Source organism: Bidens hawaiensis, unplaced genomic scaffold, assembly GCF_021521415.1.
Source record: "Bidens hawaiensis isolate Kalapana, Puna unplaced genomic scaffold, B.hawaiensis_p1.1 tig00041620_1, whole genome shotgun sequence".
NCBI classification, from domain to species: domain Eukaryota; kingdom Viridiplantae; phylum Streptophyta; class Magnoliopsida; order Asterales; family Asteraceae; genus Bidens; species Bidens hawaiensis.
Genome location: NW_027497352.1, coordinates 88,072 through 105,457, shown reverse-complemented (window position 1 = coordinate 105,457; position 17,386 = coordinate 88,072). Strand labels below are relative to the sequence as shown.

At 44.0% G+C, this 17,386-nt stretch overlaps 1 pseudogene across 1 annotated transcript; it reads right to left on the bottom strand.

Annotated features, from left to right (window-relative positions):
- Positions 1-1,348: 1,348 nt before the first annotated feature.
- LOC143593015 (oxoglutarate-dependent flavonoid 7-O-demethylase 1-like) lies at positions 1,349-16,328 on the bottom strand (annotated as a pseudogene). The gene is made up of 4 exons (XR_013146027.1): positions 16,083-16,328; positions 15,764-16,011; positions 2,734-3,058; positions 1,349-1,747 (listed from the first exon to the last, which is right to left on the bottom strand). The product of XR_013146027.1 is annotated as an oxoglutarate-dependent flavonoid 7-O-demethylase 1-like (transcript).
- Positions 16,329-17,386: the final 1,058 nt, after the last annotated feature.

The following is a 17,386-nucleotide window of genomic DNA, read 5'->3' as shown; positions in this document are numbered from 1 at the left end:
AAACAAAATTAGAAACATATACTAAAAAATTTTAAACAAAAAATCAATGTTCTGCCATTTTGGATATGCTTTTATTGCGTCACTAAGCCTCAAGTGTGTTCTTCACTAACACTTACTTAAAAAATACATGGTCAAAACCAGTTGTGGATTAGAGAATTTTATTCATTTATTTTTAAGTGCTTCAACTTCAAATGATCATACATAAAGTTTTGGGTCGGTTTGAATGCTCAGGTCGGGCTCGATAAAGTTTATAAAATAATAAAAATACGATACAATAATAAAAAAGACATAATAACTACGTCGTGAGAAATTAAAAAAAAACACATAATAGCTAATTAAAGTATAAATAAACATCTAATTCAAGTTTCTAACAATTTAACATCACTAATCGAGTAATTTTCTAGTTCAATTTCAACATAGTTATTGTTATCAACAAATCAACAAACATGGTATATCAAAATATCAAATTCAAATGGAATATAGCAAAGAACCTAGGATGGACAAACAACACAAGAACAAGTAAACAACACATGAAAGTACCAAACATATTCTAGCAAACAAGGTGTCACTTGTCGGGTTACATGGGCGGTGAGGCGGCGAGAGTGAGGGAGTCCGGTGAGTGGTGATGGCGAGGGGCGGTGGTGGAGATCAGGTCTGGACTTGTGATTTCGTTTGGGGACTGTGGCTGAGGAATACAAGGTGACATATGTAGTATAGCTTTTTAAACAAATGAGCAAAGGGAAACAACAATATTTTAAAACAATCCTTATTGTATAGCATACATTATTCACCCAAGTTACGAAAGCATTTTTTGGAAAAGGACAACTGGACCAATCATATTCTCTTATCCTTCGGCTATAAATACCCTCTGTCATCTCTATGAGGTATTCATTTACTCCTCACTATCTACTCTAAATACTTAAGTACTTTTCTCTCTATCGGAACTGTACTTATTCTCACGCCGGAGGGTGGTTACGGGAAGACCCCCCCCCCCACTCGTCCTTCCCGTAACGAGCTCATGGTGGTTGTTTTGTAGGTTTTTGTCATTGGACTTGGGAGATCGAACTCGTATCATTAGTTTGGTAATTGTTTGACCCGTTTCCTGTTGACTCATTGATCTAACTCCGTAAGGATTAGATCCGTGTTTCTTCAATTACTTAAATAAATCTTTGAGATCTATATGATAAATTGTTTCTAATTGGTATGTTACAGATAAATACTTTTCAGAAGGATTATCGAGGGACGTTAGTATGGGATCATTGATGGAATGAATCATCGATGAATTACTAACATATGGTTAATTACCGTGCCAATATCAACGGCGGATAATCGACAACAGACTTATATATAATGACTGGCATTACACAAATTTTATGCATGATGATTTCTTAGCGCTATTATACAAATAATATACGGGACAATCGCCTGACTTATTTTAATTGAGTACTATATATGATTAATAGAACACTTGGATATTTGATCAAGTTTCATGAGCTTCATCTCTAATCTTCATTTTCTCAAGATATGTCTTTCCATTGAGCTTGTACGAGAAGAAGTCCTTGAGGTACTGCTCCATCACGAGTGTTCTATACAACGGTTGGTTTACGGTGTTCATTAGAAGGCTCTTTGCAGGTCCAACGTCTGCTTCAAGCTTTGGATTGAAGAACGTGGCTAATGAAATCCTTTCACTCGTTGCATTAACAGTCGCCCTATGCTCAATACTGTTGTATACACCATTGCTCATTATCTGTAAATCGATTTAAAAACATTTGCTTGTGAGTTAATTTGGGTTTAACATTTCCAAGATATAGATAATATTCTTTGATACAACATATACATATACCCACTTGAACACATATAATTTACAAAATATAAAAGTACTACTTTAATTATTTAAGATTTAGTTTAGCAAGAAGATATAAAAACATGAATTCGTCGACATGCATGTTTGAATAAAAGAAATTAGGTTAGTTTATTAGCTATTCTTAAACATTAAGTTCTTATTTGTTGCATCATTCAATTCAATACGTAAATATGAAAAAAAGCATAAAAATACAATTAATATTAACTATGTTGGGAGGATCATAATTTGTTTTGACCAAGTGTTGTGAAAGGCCATGGGGTGTCACACAGGGCCATGCGGCAATTTCGTGGCGTCAAAGAGGGTTAAAAATCATTACGCATGGGTGCCAAAGGCGCTAAGGGTAAATACGCCGGTCCTTTGGAGGGCATTAAAGAGGAGGGGGGTTAGCCACTAAAAAAGCCACATGCATGGCCGGCGTCACCCATGGCCATACATAACACTTGGTCTGATGATTAAACTCATAAGGCATGCCGGTCAACAAGGAAAAAACCGATCATTTTAACCATGTATGGGGTCAAATACCCCTAAATAATATAACTATATAAGTTTATAAAAAAAGTGGTGCCAAAGAATATGTAGCCTAGCTATGATTGTACATTTGTACCAATTTATTCCTATAAACAAGTTTAAAACCATGTAAATTGGACCAAGTCTACATACGACTTGGTCATATAATGCACGTGAAAAATCAAGATAAAATATTCGACATGTGGTTTAGTCAAACATGGAAGTTCTTAGCATGCTTAATTAGATGGGACAGCTACCCGTTTAAGGATGGTGACTAAATGTCCAAAATAATTGGATTAATTCATGCAACCCACGTTTAAAAAACACCTCTTAATTATAATAATAAAACTTGTCGGCCTCACCTCAAGAACATCTCCTATATTTACCACGAAAGCATCTGGAAGAAAATCAACGGGGATCCACACACCATCTTTTTTAACTTGTAAGCCTTGCACATCATTGACTTGGAGAAGAATGGTTATTCCAGTAGCATCAGAATGAGGATCTAGCCTGACAACCCGGTCAGGTTGAGGGCAAGGAGGATAGTAAGTCATCCTCACTCATTGCAATCCGTCTTCGAAAACATCGATCATCTCTTTCGGGTTGATGTCTATGGTTTGACCGATTATACTGAACAAAGTCATGGCAAGTTTTTGTAGTTCTTGCAAGTAGTTCTCCATGGTATCTCTGTACGTTGAAGAAAAGTTGATATATCACATGGAATTCTATGTGTTAGTTAGGATTAGATAAAATATGTTACTTAAGATTTGTTATATATGTATATAATCATGTAATTATATATTGTAATTAGGAGTTACAATTAAATTAATTTTCTTTGTTTTTATTCTTGGTGTATTAATTTCCATTCTACTCTTATAATATTTTTATAAATAATAATAATATCCGGTGTTTACGGGTTTATTATTTTTCTTTTGAAGATATACATGGGCCGGGAAGGAAATCTATCTTCTATCTTTCATATCTATTAAATAAAAACAACGACACGTATCGGCTTTGATTTTTCAGAAAAGTTAATTTTCATGCCTCTCTCTTTTCTATGAAATATTGAATATCACATGTCAACTCTAATGAAATCTAGATTATGATTTTTATCGCTCCTATTGTGTAACAATGATTTTCTTTAATTTGAAATCTAGTATGATAATTATGCCATAAGTCATATTGTTTAACTTTTTATAAAACGTTTTTGAGAAATATGTCATATCTTATTTAAAATAAATATTTTTTAAAAACATTTATTTAGCATGCATAATACAAATATTTGTAACATAGTTGTAAATAAACTCAAAAGGTTTGTTTCCATGTAAATCCTTACAATTGTGTTTCTTAAAATAAGATACTATCATTTTATGTTTGAATAATCTTCTAAAACTACTTCCTTTATAATCTTTATTTGTTTTGCTCTATCAAGGATTACATATCCAATATTATCATAAATCAAATATGTGAAGTCTTGACTTGAATATGCAGGTATTCTAGATGAATTCCTACTTGACCAGACAAGAATATTAATTGGGAGCATGACGTAGCTCAACTAGAATTTCAAATCAGTTTTTGTCAGTCTCTGGAAGTCGACTTTGTTTTGTACGTTTTTTGTCTCAGCTGTAACTAGGTTTTACTTTTATGGGTATAGGGTTCCATGAAGACCATAAAACAAAGACATATATTCTTTCTAGCTTGCAGGTCGATCACACGGAACACGATTGTTTTGTAATATATTTTTTGTGTTTTTCCTTACAAAAGGCCATAACTGAGTTGTATTTTTTTAGTGCAACTATGATAATACGAACTACAATACGTGACTAGCTTGTTGGACATAATTTCCGAGTTATGAAAATTGGGTTAGTTAATAAATCAATTAGAGTTAAATTAAATGAGTTGTATTTAAGTTATGATAGTCAATTAGATTAGTATATAAATATGAGGTTTGTTTATAGTTTATTTAGGAGTTCGAGTTCATCTCTAAATATACAGATCGATCAATGATTGAAGAAACACTAAGCGACCCGGGGCAGATTACGGATAATCTGGGGGTTAAGTAATGTTTCCCACGAGGATGAGGTTCAGCAGGGAAGGTTGTTCTTCAGATAACCTGCAAAACAGACACCGTAAGCTCGTCACTGAGAAGGGGGGGGGGGGGTTTCTCCTTGTGACCACCCACCGGCGTGAGAATCAGACTAGATTGCTCTGAATATAAGTGTATATTAAGAGATTGCTAGATAAGATGAGATATCAGATGATGTCCTTACCATTCCAAGGTGTTGGAGTATTTATAGCCGAAGGTAGGTTTCCTAGAAGGTACAGCCGGCTGAATAGTATTCCTGTTCTACCAACAGTGGACTACGCACAGGCCATGCTGGTTGGTGGATAGGCTACGGCTGACAGTAACGAGGTCGGCTGTACACTGTTCCTTTACTGCCGGCTATGCACTGTTCCACCAACTGTAGGCTGCGCACGTCCTATAGTAAGGGTTGGTGAGTAGGCAGCGGCTAATAGTGACAAACAGTACTAGAGGGTGCTCCTCCTCGTACTGTTGTCGGTGAGCTGTCACCCTGTGATTGGTTCATGGGCTGTTCTGGTCAAATCGTCTGTTCTGCCCATACCTTAGTAGGTATAGCACAAAAGATCTTCCAGAAGCATACGGACTGGCTCATTTAGGCGGGAGTATTCCCGCCTTGCTCATTCCTTCATGTGACTACTGAAGTAGCTAGTGCCTTGTGCGTGTAGCCTTGCTTTTAGTGCGGGTAGCCTTCCCTGATGGCTTGTATCCGCAACTGCGGGAACAGGCGGGGTACTTCACCATTGGGAGGCTTTCCCTGCGGGTACAGCTGGCGTACTGCGCGTAAGGTTTTCTCTGAGCATGGTGGGTCCTGCGGGAGCAGTTGGTCGTTGCGCAGACGTCCCTGTTCAAGGTGAGTCTTGCGGGTCCAACTGGGCTCTGCTGGGACCTACCTCTTCAAGTCCCCCCAGTCCAATGTTCTTCTCATGAATTATTAATAAGTGAGGTGAACTTTTGGACTTAGCAAGGGGTTTTGAAAAGGGTTTAGTTTTTAGGTTTTCCGTGATGATTCTTCCCGCGGTTTTCCTGATGTCACGCAGAAATTCCCGACTTTTCTGCTTGATCTTTGGGTGTGAAGCGGGTAGGTTTGTAACCTCCTCGCAAGTCAGGAGCGTTGAGTCCCACTTGTGTGGATTCTCCATGGGGTTTTGGTAGTTTTCAACATACTGATCAACTATGCTAAAACCACCAATTCCATCTTGGAGTTTCAAACAATATAGTTCTCGACGTTCCCGTCACGCGGGGATGTTATTCCCGTTTCCGCAAGCATGGCCCAGAAGATCCTTCTTGGTTTGAATTCCATGCAGAGTGCTAAGTATGTGAAGGGTTTTGCCTTGCAACTGTACCCGCACTCGTCTTACGGTTACTTTACTTCCAAGGTATTCCTGGCGTCAATTCCCTGCGGGTGCTAAGTATGTGAAGGGTTTTGCCTTGACACCGTACCCGCACCCGTCTTATGGTTACTTGGTTGCCAAGGTAAGGGGTATTTTCCCGCTTACTTTTGAATCTTTTTGAATTTTTTTTTTTTTTTTTTTTTTTTTTTTTGAAATTCGAAGAGTTGGTGAAAGGATAAGAACAGTCCAAACCTCTAAAACGTCGTGCGACGGTTTCTTCTGACTGTGTCAGGATGTGCAGGAAGTTATGGTGACGTGACAGTACCTGGTCATTCCAGAAGCTTTTTCAGGCGCGTGGGCCCGATTTTTCGGGCGCGTGGCCGCGAAATTAATGGTACGCGTCCTTTCAACAGCTGTTGCCAGCTTGCTTTTTGCCACGTGTCATAGTTTCATTGCACCTTCGATTTCTCTCTCCTCCGCATTAAATTCATTGCATTAATTGCGATTAGTATATAAAGGGGGAGAGGGTTCTTTGTAATCCACACTTTCACTCTTCTCTTCATCTTCAAAACGATTTCCGGCGAATACTCATCTTTTCAGTCGAGCATTCCCTTGAAATCGTTTTCTTCTTTCATCTGCAAGATGTCTTCACGTGATCTCGAATCTACAGCCGATGACAAGAGTACTGCTGGCGAGTGCCAGTGTGCTCTGCCTGTCGATCTGTATCAGTACATCGTCAGGAAGTTCATGCTCGAGTCTCTCGAGCCTGAGTTTCCTGAACCCCATCAGACGGTGTATGATGCCCCCAGAGGCAAGATCGGGGTATATGCTGCATTCTTTGTCTATGGGAATCTTAGGTTCCCATTGACAAAGTTTGTTTACCGTGTCCTTGAGAGGCACGGTGTACACTTGACCGAGGTGCACCCGATGGCGATCGCGAAGATTCACCACTTCGAGTGGGTGTGCCGGATTCTGGGCATTGAGCCCTATGTCGACCGCCTGATGACCTTCTACTCTTGGAGGTGCATCCAGGGGTGGTACACGTTGATAACCCGGATCAAGGGTTTGAAGATTAGCGCGACCGAGCGCAGTCTTCGCTCATGGAAGCGGGAGTTCTTCTACATATCCGCTCGCGCCATCCCCCTTGCCATAAAGTTCAAGAATGGGCAAGCACTTCCCAGCCTTCACACCTCCAACTACGAGGAGGCGGAATGGTTTTCGAAGATATCCCGAGTCCAATCTCCGGTTTACCGGTTTGCGGAGTCCGGGATGGTAATGCTCGGGATGAGCCGGGTGTGGAAGGATGCGGATGCGCGAAAGATCCCGATCGTCCTCGAATACGGTTTGAACTCTGTTCCTTACGATATGCTCTGTTTCTTTTTGTTGATTTAGAATTTCTTCTAACTTCTTTCCTGTTTATTTCAGAGGGGAACGACTTGCAGTCGCTCCTGTACCCGCGGGAGGCTGACGGTCCCGCTCGGATGGGTACTCGCGCTCTAGATGAGAACGAGTTGCCCATCCTAGAACAAACGGCGGATCGGTTCGTGAAGGTCTACCCGTTAGGCCACGAGATCCTTAGCGCCATGCGGCCAGGTAAGGCGCTATTCAACCCTCGACCCCTAAATGTTGAAACCTCTGCTGGAATTCCTCTAATCTTATGTTCTGATGGGGGAATTCCTCTAATCTTATGTTCTGATGGGGAATCCGCAGATGGTCCTCCGTTGGTGCGGAAGAAGAAGGCTGCCGGCGGGAAGGGGAAGGAGAAGGTGGCCTCCACTGCCTATCCGGTGCCTCGGTCTGATTCGGAGACCGAGAGCGAAGAGGTGGCGGGGAATCCCGGTGGTGATAAGACCACCGCTCCAGAGGCTGCGACGATTATCACCTCCGGAGAGCCCAGGATGACAACGGTGACCGGCGTGAAGAGGCCGGCTCCATCTGGTTCATCCCCGCCCGTCCGCACTTTCAGGCTCAAGAAAACCCGTAAGTACAAACTTCCTTTATCTTTAACTCCATAGTTTTCCATCATTAATACTTATCTTCTTTGTGCAGGCGTGGATGTTGACGCATTCCAGGGTGGAGCGGGGAGGAGTACCCCTCCGCCCGTGACGGTAGGCTTGGTCAGCCTACCTGAGGCGACGACCCAGGCGGCTGCGCCTGTTTCCACTGGTTCAGTTGCTCATTCCATTGAGCCAACTGTTCCAGTTGTGACGACATCACCGCCGGCTGTCAGTGCCATCTTTACCGCATCTTTCACTGAGCCGGCGGTTACTTTTGCAGCGGACTCCGCAGCGGCGACCGCGGCGGACTTCACCATGCCTCCTCCGTCATTGGCCTCGACGGCCGATCCTTCAGGTATGCATGGGGCTTCTCGCCAACCTCTGCCTTCTTCCCATCTACCTGACCTCTTGGACGGATTTCCCTTGGGTTCAGGTGACGGGTTTGGCTGCTATCGGCCTGTTATTGACCCTACAGGTGCGTAGGGTTCTCTTGGCCTATTATTATATTTTTTTTATATATCATCTTTTCCTAACTGCTTTTTGTTTTTTGCAGTGTCGAATTCCAATGAAGTGTATGTTCCACGATGGAACATCCGCCGAGGAACAACCCTTCGCACCCCTATGGAGTGCGTGGATTGGGCTCGTCACGTAGCTCCCAGTGGTGCGTTGGGGGAAGCCATGGCTAGCTACCAGGAGGGTAGGCTAACCAATGAGTTTCGGGTTCTCCTGGCCCGGATGCAGCCGCGCGTCCAGATGCTTTGTCGTGAAAACGACAAGTTAAAAGCAGCTCGCATTCAAGAAGTAGCTCAGGCGCTGGCTGTCCGGGAGGAGAATAGGAGGCTCTCCGCCGTGGCTGCGGAGAAGGAGAAGGCGTTCAAGGCCCTTGAAGTTGAGGTTCAGGCCCGTCTCGAGGCCCGTTCCAAGGCTGCCCAAGCTGTTAACGAACAGCTTCGGCTGGCTAAGGAAACTGCTAGGAACGCAACTGAAAGGGCCACCAAGGCTGAAGCTGTTGCTGAGCCTCTACGCCTCGAGAATGAGGAACTTAGAGCTAAATTTGAGGCGCTCCAACAGGCTCATGATGCCTTGGCGATGGAGGACGCGAAGAAGCTCCAAGAGATCCTGGACCAGAGGGGCGTACTTGACCATACTGAGCGGAAGCTAAAGGGCGTCGAAGAGGCTGCTGCAAAGGAAGTGTTGCTTGCCAACCTTAATAAAAGTGAAGCCGAACGCGCCTGTACCCAAGCTCAAGCCGCCCTTCAAGAAGCTCTGGTTGCCAAGGAATGGCTTCTTCGAGAAGCGTTGTCTCAGGTAAGCTTTTCATGTCTTTACGCTTTTCTTTGTAAAGGTTTTGATACTTGTATTTTTTCTTTTTTGTAGGTTGTGCATCGGGTCTTCTCAGAGACGTCTTATGACGATGCTATGAGCGCAGCCCTCAACGCTTCTCATGAGGATGGGGAAAAGGCCGGCTTCCTACTTGGTCTAGGGTTCGTTGAGAAAGGCATCCCGCCTTCCAACTTCCCTTTGTATGATGTGGATACTGAAGCTGTTTATGACCAAGCAGTGAACCAGTATGCCGCCTTCCCGCATCCGGTGGTGGAGAAGGTGAACGAAGTCGCTGCTGCTGATGATGGGCTAGCTGTCCTTAAAGCTTTCCTTGAACCACCACGCTCTACTGATGGAGCGGGTCCAAGTGGAAGTGGTCCTGAAGCTTGATTCTGAAGATCCCTTTCCACCATTAGCGTAGGTTTTTGCTTTTGTATAGCTTCTTTTGTATGCGGGTATGCACCCAGCAATCTTTGTAATATTTGAATTTGATGGAACAAAGATTGTGTTAGTTCTTTGCCTTGTTTATTTTACGCATGTTTTGATCTAACTTAGCAATTTCTTTAGTACTTAGATAAGTTAACTTTTTAACGTGGCAAATTATAAGTTTGTTTCGCTTCCTCTTTCATGATTGTGCGGGTATGACCGTCACTTACACTTAGTAGGATGGCTTAACTTTACTTATATCTGACCTGCGTGGAAGTTTTCCTCATCTTTTCCTTTGAAATTTTCTAAGTGTTCAGAATAAGTTAACCTTTGAACGTGGTAGATGATAGGTTGAAGTTTTGCCTCCTTGTTCTTGATTGTGCGGGTAAGACCGTCACTTGCACTTACAAGGATGGCTAAACTTTACTTATATCTGACCTGCGTGTAGGTTTTCCTTAAAACTTTAAATTTTTACCGTTGTGTTTATGCGGGTTTTGCCACCTTCCACACGTAACGACTTACTTATTCCCCTATTTATGCGGTGAATACCGGCACATAAGTGTGGGAAGTTCATAAGTATAAAGGTAAGGCTATTAACACATTGTGAAAGGAGAATCATTTCCATTAGAAGTGGCTCTAGGCCTTTTCTTTACAAGTTTGGAATTGATCTACATATAACATTTGCGTAATTGAGCTCCATTCCATGTTCTTGGGATGGGAGTGCCATCGAGCCTTTCGAGCCGGTACGCGCCCTTTCCCCGAACTTCTTTGATAAGGTATGGCCCTTCCCAGACCGGGGCCAGCTTTCCTGGGCGTTCTTGGTTCGAAGCCTCGTTGTTACGCAGTATGTAGTCTCCTACATTGAAGTTGCAGAGTTTTACCCGCGTGTTGTAGTACTTTTGCATTTGTCGCTTGTAGTTCTCTTCACGCACTGCGGCTAAGTCTCTGCGTTCCTCAGTTAGCATAAGATCTAACCGTCTTTCCGCATCATTGTCTTCTGGCTGAATCAAGACCCTTGGTGAGGGTAAACCAATTTCGACCGGGACCATGGCTTCAGTGCCATAAGTGAGACTGAACGGGGTTTCTCCCGTACTGGCCTTCTTCAGCGTTCTGTTTGCCCAAAGGACGTGCGGAAGCTCGTCCACCCAGCCGGATCTGTGTTCCAAGAGTCTTTTCTTTATGCCTTCGACGATGCTCTTATTTGCTCTTTCCACCTCACCATTACCTTGCGGGTGTGCCACTGAGGTAAAGGTGTGGGTGATTTGAAGTTCTTTCAGCCACTGTTGTAGCTTCTTGTCAGCAAAGTTGGTGCCGTTATCGCTCACCAAATTCTGTGGAAGTCCAAAACGACAAATAATAAATTCCCAAATAAATTTTTTGATATGTTTCGCGGTTGTTTGGGCTAAGGGTTTTGCTTCTATCCACTTGGTGAAGTAGTCGATGTCTACCACTAGGAACTGAACATTTCCTGCTGCTGTAGGAAATGGGCCTGTCACATCGATGGCCCACTTCTGAAATGTCCATGAAGAGGTGACTGGAACAAGTTCATTCTTCGGGCGGTGCGTGTTGGGTGCGTAAAGCTGGCAAGACCTGCATTTTCTGATGTATGCCAGCGCATCCTTATGCATCCCCGGCCAAAAGTATCCCGCGTTGTTTAGCTTAGCTACAACAGCGCGGGGACCTGCGTGTACTCCACAGATGCCTTCGTGTACTTCCCTTAGGAGGTAGTCAGCATCTTGGTTGTCCACGCATCTTAAGAGTGGGCCAAGAAAGTTACGTCTGTAAAGGATGTCATCGATGAGTTGATAATTCAGTGCTTTACAGCGTAGTTTTCTTGCCTGTGTTTTTGACTCTGGTAGTGTACCTGCCGCAAGGTATTTTATTATTGGTGTCATCCACGTTTCTGTGCCGGTTTGGATGACACAAATTTCCTTGTGCGGGACCGAAGGTGTCTCGAGGAGTTCAATGCGGATGTCCTTTCCTAAGTAGGTGAAGGCTAATGATGCAAGCTTGCTTAACGCATCCGCATATTTGTTTTCACTTCGCTTGACGTGTATGACTTTGCAGTTGTTGAAATCGCGCATAAGGGATTTTGCTTGTGCGAGGTACAGGGCCATTATGTCGTTCACTGCCGTGTACGTCCCGTTGATTTGATTGGCTACTAACATGGAATCCACGTGGGCTTCCAAGTGTTTCACTCCCATCTTACGCGCAATTCTCAGCCCAGCCAAGAATGCCTCATACTCAGCTTCGTTATTCGTACTTGGAAAATCCAGTCGAATAGCGTAAGTGTATTCTTGGCCTGCTGGGTTGGTTAGTTTCAGCCCTGTGCCTGAACCCTCGTTACTGGCTGCTCCATCAGTGTAGAGTCGCCAGACATCATTGATGTCTTGTGCTGGAGAGGGTTGAGCCTCTTCCTGGCACTCTTTTTCCCGCGATGCAGGCACTTCTGCAATAAAGTCGGCCAAAACCTGGCCTTTTATGGCTGGTCTTGGCTTATACTTTATCGCGTACTCCCCCAACTCGATTGCCCATTTGGCTAGGCGTCCCGATAACTCGGGTTTGCCTAGAACGTTTGCAAGTTTGAAGTTGGAGAGAATGGTGATTGGGTGACCCTGGAAATATCGTCTTAACCTGCGTGAAGCGTGTATAAGTGCTAAGACTAATTTTTCGAGGGTAGAGTACCGGGTTTCTACGTCTGTTAGGATACGACTGACATAATAGATTGGCATCTGGATGCCTTTTCGCTCTACTAGCAGGACTGCCCCGGTTGCTCTATCTGTTGCAGAGAGGTATAGGATTAACTCCTCTCCCGCTTTTGGTGCTGTGAGCGTTGGGAGTTCGATCAAGCGTGACCGAATCTCCTGAAAAGCTGCTTCCGCTTCTGGTGTCCAGTAGAAGTGCGTTTTCTTTAAACAGTTTTTCAACGTTGACACGAAGGGAAATGACTTATCCGCGTGGTTTGCCAAAAAGCGATTAAGTGCCACTAGTCATCCATTCAGTGTCTGAGCCTGTTTGATGGTAGTAGGTGATTCCATTTTGATAATGGCTTCGACCTTTTCAGGGTTCGCTCTGAAGCCATATTTAGTGACGATGACCCCCAAGAACTTCCCTTCTTCCATTCCAAAGGCACACTTGCTCGGGTTGAGCTTCATGTTTATCTTCCTGAGAGTGTTGAAAGTTTCTTCGATGTCTTTCAACATCGCTTCTGGGTCAGGGCTTTTGATGACCAAGTCATCCATGTAGACTTCCAAGTTCCTCCCAATTTGGGCATGAAACTGGTTGTCCATCAGGCGTTGGTATGTGGACCCGGCATTCTTAAGTCCGAATGGCATCATTTGGTAACAAAATGTGCCATCGGGCGTCCGAAAAGCGGTTTTGTCCTGATCATCAACGGCCATGTGGATTTGATGGTACCCCTTATACGCGTCCAGGAAGCATTTAAGGCGGAACGATGCCAACGAATCCACCTTAAGATCAATTTCGGGTAACGGATAACAATCTTTGGGGCATGCTTTGTTCAAGTCCTTGAAATCTATGCACATGCGCCATTGTTTGTTATTCTTCGGTACCATAACGGGATTTGCAACCCATGTTTGATATCTACTAACGCGTACGATGCCTGCGTCAAGGAGTTCCTTGACTTGGGTTCTACACGCGTTAGTTTGTTCTGGTCCCATTACTCTGCGCTTTTGTACGATTGGCGTAACAGCCGGATCGCATTTGAGCTTATGCTCTGCCTTACTTCGGGGTACACCAGTCATGTCAGCTGGTGTCCACGCGAAGATGTCAGCGTTTTTCTGTAATAAGCGCTTGAGTAAGGTGCGTGTGGGATCAACAACTGTTGGGCCAATGGAAACGGCCTGGTCAGGGTACTTGCCGTTGAAGGCCCATCTTTCTGGTTCGGTGATGGTTGGTTTAGCCATCTTTGGTTTGGGTTTAGATGAGACAGATGCGATGCATACCTGGGGAATGCCGGTGATCATCGCTACACCCTCAGCTGTTGGCCATCCCATCATGCCGTGGACTGAGGATACCACGGCGTTGAATCTTGCCATCCCGTCTCTTCCGAAGAGAATGTCGTATGTGTGGTGTGGCTTCCTCATTACGACAAAATCCACGTCTTCTGTGCGTGAGTGATTCCCGTTCGTAAGAGTGACGGGGAAAGATAGGATACCCAGGGGGGTGTTTGTGCTGCCATCGAACCCTTCCATCGAGGCGCAGATCGTTTCCAGGCGTTCCTTGTCTTCGTCATCTAGCTTGTCGAAGAACTGCCTGTACATCACCGTTGACGAGGCGCCGTTGTCAGCAAGAGTGCGAGAAGTGATGTAGTGCCCCAGCTGGCTTTTGATGACGATAGGGCCTTCTTTGCTGGGTCCTCCTGGCACTCGCGGGAAGCGCACCTCAGCTTCCTTCCACGCACATGGTTCCGTCGTTCGCCTTTTTCTTCCTCTGATCTTACCATGAACCATGTTGATGCTGATGTCAACGGGCTTTCGTCCGTTGTCTCGGTACCGGTTGTCGTTCCTTCCTCCCTTCTTGATTGATGCCACCAGGTGTGCCAGTCTTCCATCCTTGACGAATGCTTCAACAATATCCTTCAAGGATGTACACTCTTCCGTACTATGACCTTTTGTCCCGTGGAAGTCACAGGATTTACTCTGATCCGCATTAGGTCTCTGCCGGATCATTGGAGCTTTTGGCCATGGTAGCTTTTCAGTGGCAAATATCTCCGTGACGCTTTTGGTGAGTGGCGTCCACCGGTGTTTTTGGCTTGAAGGGTGTGTGTTATTTCTTCCGCAAACAAGAGGGTGAGAGCTGGATGAGGTGTCAAAGTTTACCCTTGACTGCCAAATACCTAGCTTCCTCTTTTTGTTCTGCCGGGCGATCCGAACATTGTTTTCTCTAGTCCTTTGCGTGTAGAGGTGTGTACTCTGGGGAAGATCCCTTCCCAGTTGCTTCTCCGTCTCGGCAAAGCGCTTGGCCGCCGTCATGATGGCATCCCATGTGGATGGCATGCCGTCCTTATCCGTCAATGTGCAGATAAGCTCTGGGTATTCGGCGCCCTGGATGAAAGCGGTGCGAACAAGATCTTCACTTATGTTGCCCAGACTTAGCTTTTTGGAGTTGAAGCGAGTGATGAAGTCTAGTAAAGATTCATCCTCCTCTCTGACGCAGTTGAGGATCGTCCACTGTTCTTCAGTATATTTCCTTTGTTGGCTGAAGTGTTGGCTGAACTTGTTTTGAAAGTCCGCCCAATCATATATGTGGTGGACCGGTAAACGATCGAACCATGCCCTGGCCGCTCCAACCAGAGTCATCTGGAACATATAACACCACGTGGGTTCCGTCCAGTTACTGACGGTTGCCCCCGCAATGAATCTGTTCAAGTGGTCGTCTGGGTCGGATAGACCATCATAAGTGCCAATGTTGGACATTTATTTGACACTTCTCGGGGCGATTGCTTCCGCAATGTCCCTTGCGAACTTTGACTTTCCTGCGTTTGTAGCAGTTGGTCTAAAGGTTTTGGAGAAGTCACGCGGGTTTCTCTCCACATTCGTTGGTTTAAAGGCTTCCCCAAAATTCCTTTTCGGTTGGAAGTCCGTTTCCTTACGCTTCCCTTTCGCCTTATGGCGAGGGTTTGCGTCGGTATCGGATTCTTCCAGCTCATCGTCTGAGTACTCGCACTCACTGTTCATATTGAGATGTTGGCGAGTACTGCCGAATTCGTCAGCCTGTTGTGATTATGGTTAGATGTTAGTGCGCTCATCGTCTGAGTACTCGCACTCACTGTTCCCTTTCGCCTTCATGTGACTACTGAAGTAGCTAGGGCCTTGTGCGTGTAGCCTTGCTGTTAGTGCGGGTAGCCTTCCCTGATGGCTTGTATCCGCAACTGCGGGAACAGGCGGGGTACTTCACCATTGGGAGGCTTTCCCTGCGGGTACAGCTGGCGTACTGCGCGTAAGGTTTTCTCTGAGCATGGTGGGTCCTGCGGGAGCAGTTGGTCGTTGCGCAGACATCCCTGTTCAAGGTGAGTCTTGCGGGTCCAACTGGGCTCTGCTGGGACCTACCTCTTCAATGATGTATATAACCTGATCAAAGTTGTGATTATGGTTAGATGAGTCTATAATCAGTTTTAGATATTTTTATTGAGATTTATTTAATCCAAATTCATCGTTTATTATTGATAGTTTAAATCTAATCAAAACTAAATAGGATCAAAGAGACTAACCTTAATGTTGGAGGGAGTTGTGGTAGCAAGTGTGATTTTCTTCTCTGAACAGGATTAGTGATCATATAGAACCGATCAGCCCAGTCAACTTTCTGATCTTGAGTGTTGAGTATGGTCTGACCATAACCTTCATAATCACCTGCCTTCAACTTGTATCTCAACTTCTCTTCTACAGGCATGTTAAAAAAATCAACCATCTCCTTCTTCATATTCGCCACCAACAGTTTGTCAACTCCATGATTCACCAGCTGTAAAATAATTAATTAATTTATGGTAATATGTACACACATGCAAATTAAATATGTATGTAATGTTTTACCTGAAAGATTCCCCATTCATGGCATATGGACCGCAGATTATTCCGCTGCTCGATATTGATATCGGATCCTTGTTGCATCTTGAACATATCTTTCATGACTATGACTGGGATAGATGGTAAAGGCAAAGACTTGTTAGAGACAAAGATGGATTGGTCTTGTGGTTGAACGTAGCGGTCAGGAACCACAAGCTTGAGTTCTTTTGCAAGCTCTTGAAGGCTCTCATGGCTGGGTTGCACAGAAATCATTTCAGAGAATATCTGTTGCAACAGTTCAGGTATTTGCAATGGTGTTTGGGGGTACGAAACACAACCCTAAAGTGCTGCTTTAAATAGAAAAAGGTGTTTCTCACTTTGAAGCATCTGACGTAAGAAATACCACATATGCGTTAGCTAGTACGTAGTTGCTTGATACTAAATATTAATTTGAAATAAGGAGATGAAATAAATAAATATATAAATAAAAGAGAAGTGTAGCCAGAAATTTTTATCCTACGTGTTCGGAAAATTTCGAGAGACGGACGACTAATTGTTTATCACTTAGATTTGGGTTTTATACGGGTGCGATGTTGAAATTTCTACGAGTTCAATGTCAAAATACACTAATATATAGCACTAAACCAAAATTTTGTACGGGTTCGGCCGAACCCATTCCCATAAAGCTGCCTACGCCCCTAGTTAAGACTTAAATTCAAATATAATGGGTAACTTTATGTACAACTAAGGTTATCTATGATGCGTTATGGAAAGGTGAAATGGGAATCACGACAAGTAAACACTAAAATCATGTGTAGTGAGCGTTAACTCACTACTTTAATGAAGAGAAGGAAGGGGCGCCATGGAGATGAATTGAATGGTAGGCCGTAGAGAGGGGAAAGAGTCGTTGGGTGGATGGGGGTGGGGGGGGGGGGGGGGGGTTGTTCCAAGAAAGAGCCAATGGCTTAAAAAGAAGTATTTTTTTTTTCTTTTTAAAAATAACTATGCCATCATCTTTACCTCTTGAAAGTTTGGACACCAGATTCGAAGGTCAAGGAGAAACTTAAAAGTTACTTCAAAGTCGATCGACTACTCATTTTTAAGGAGCAAAAATATAAGGACGTATAAAGATGTACGCCGGGCTCGAAATCCTTGTGAAACACATCTCCCTTTAACGGAGTTTGCTCGTGAAATCTTCGGAAAAGGACAATCCAAAATCTTAGCAAAATATGATGACAATTAAGTTTCTTATTATCGTGTTATATTTTTATTTGTTTTCATATTTTTAAGTATTTACCTTTTAATTTAGTTGTAACTTTTTTAGTAATTTA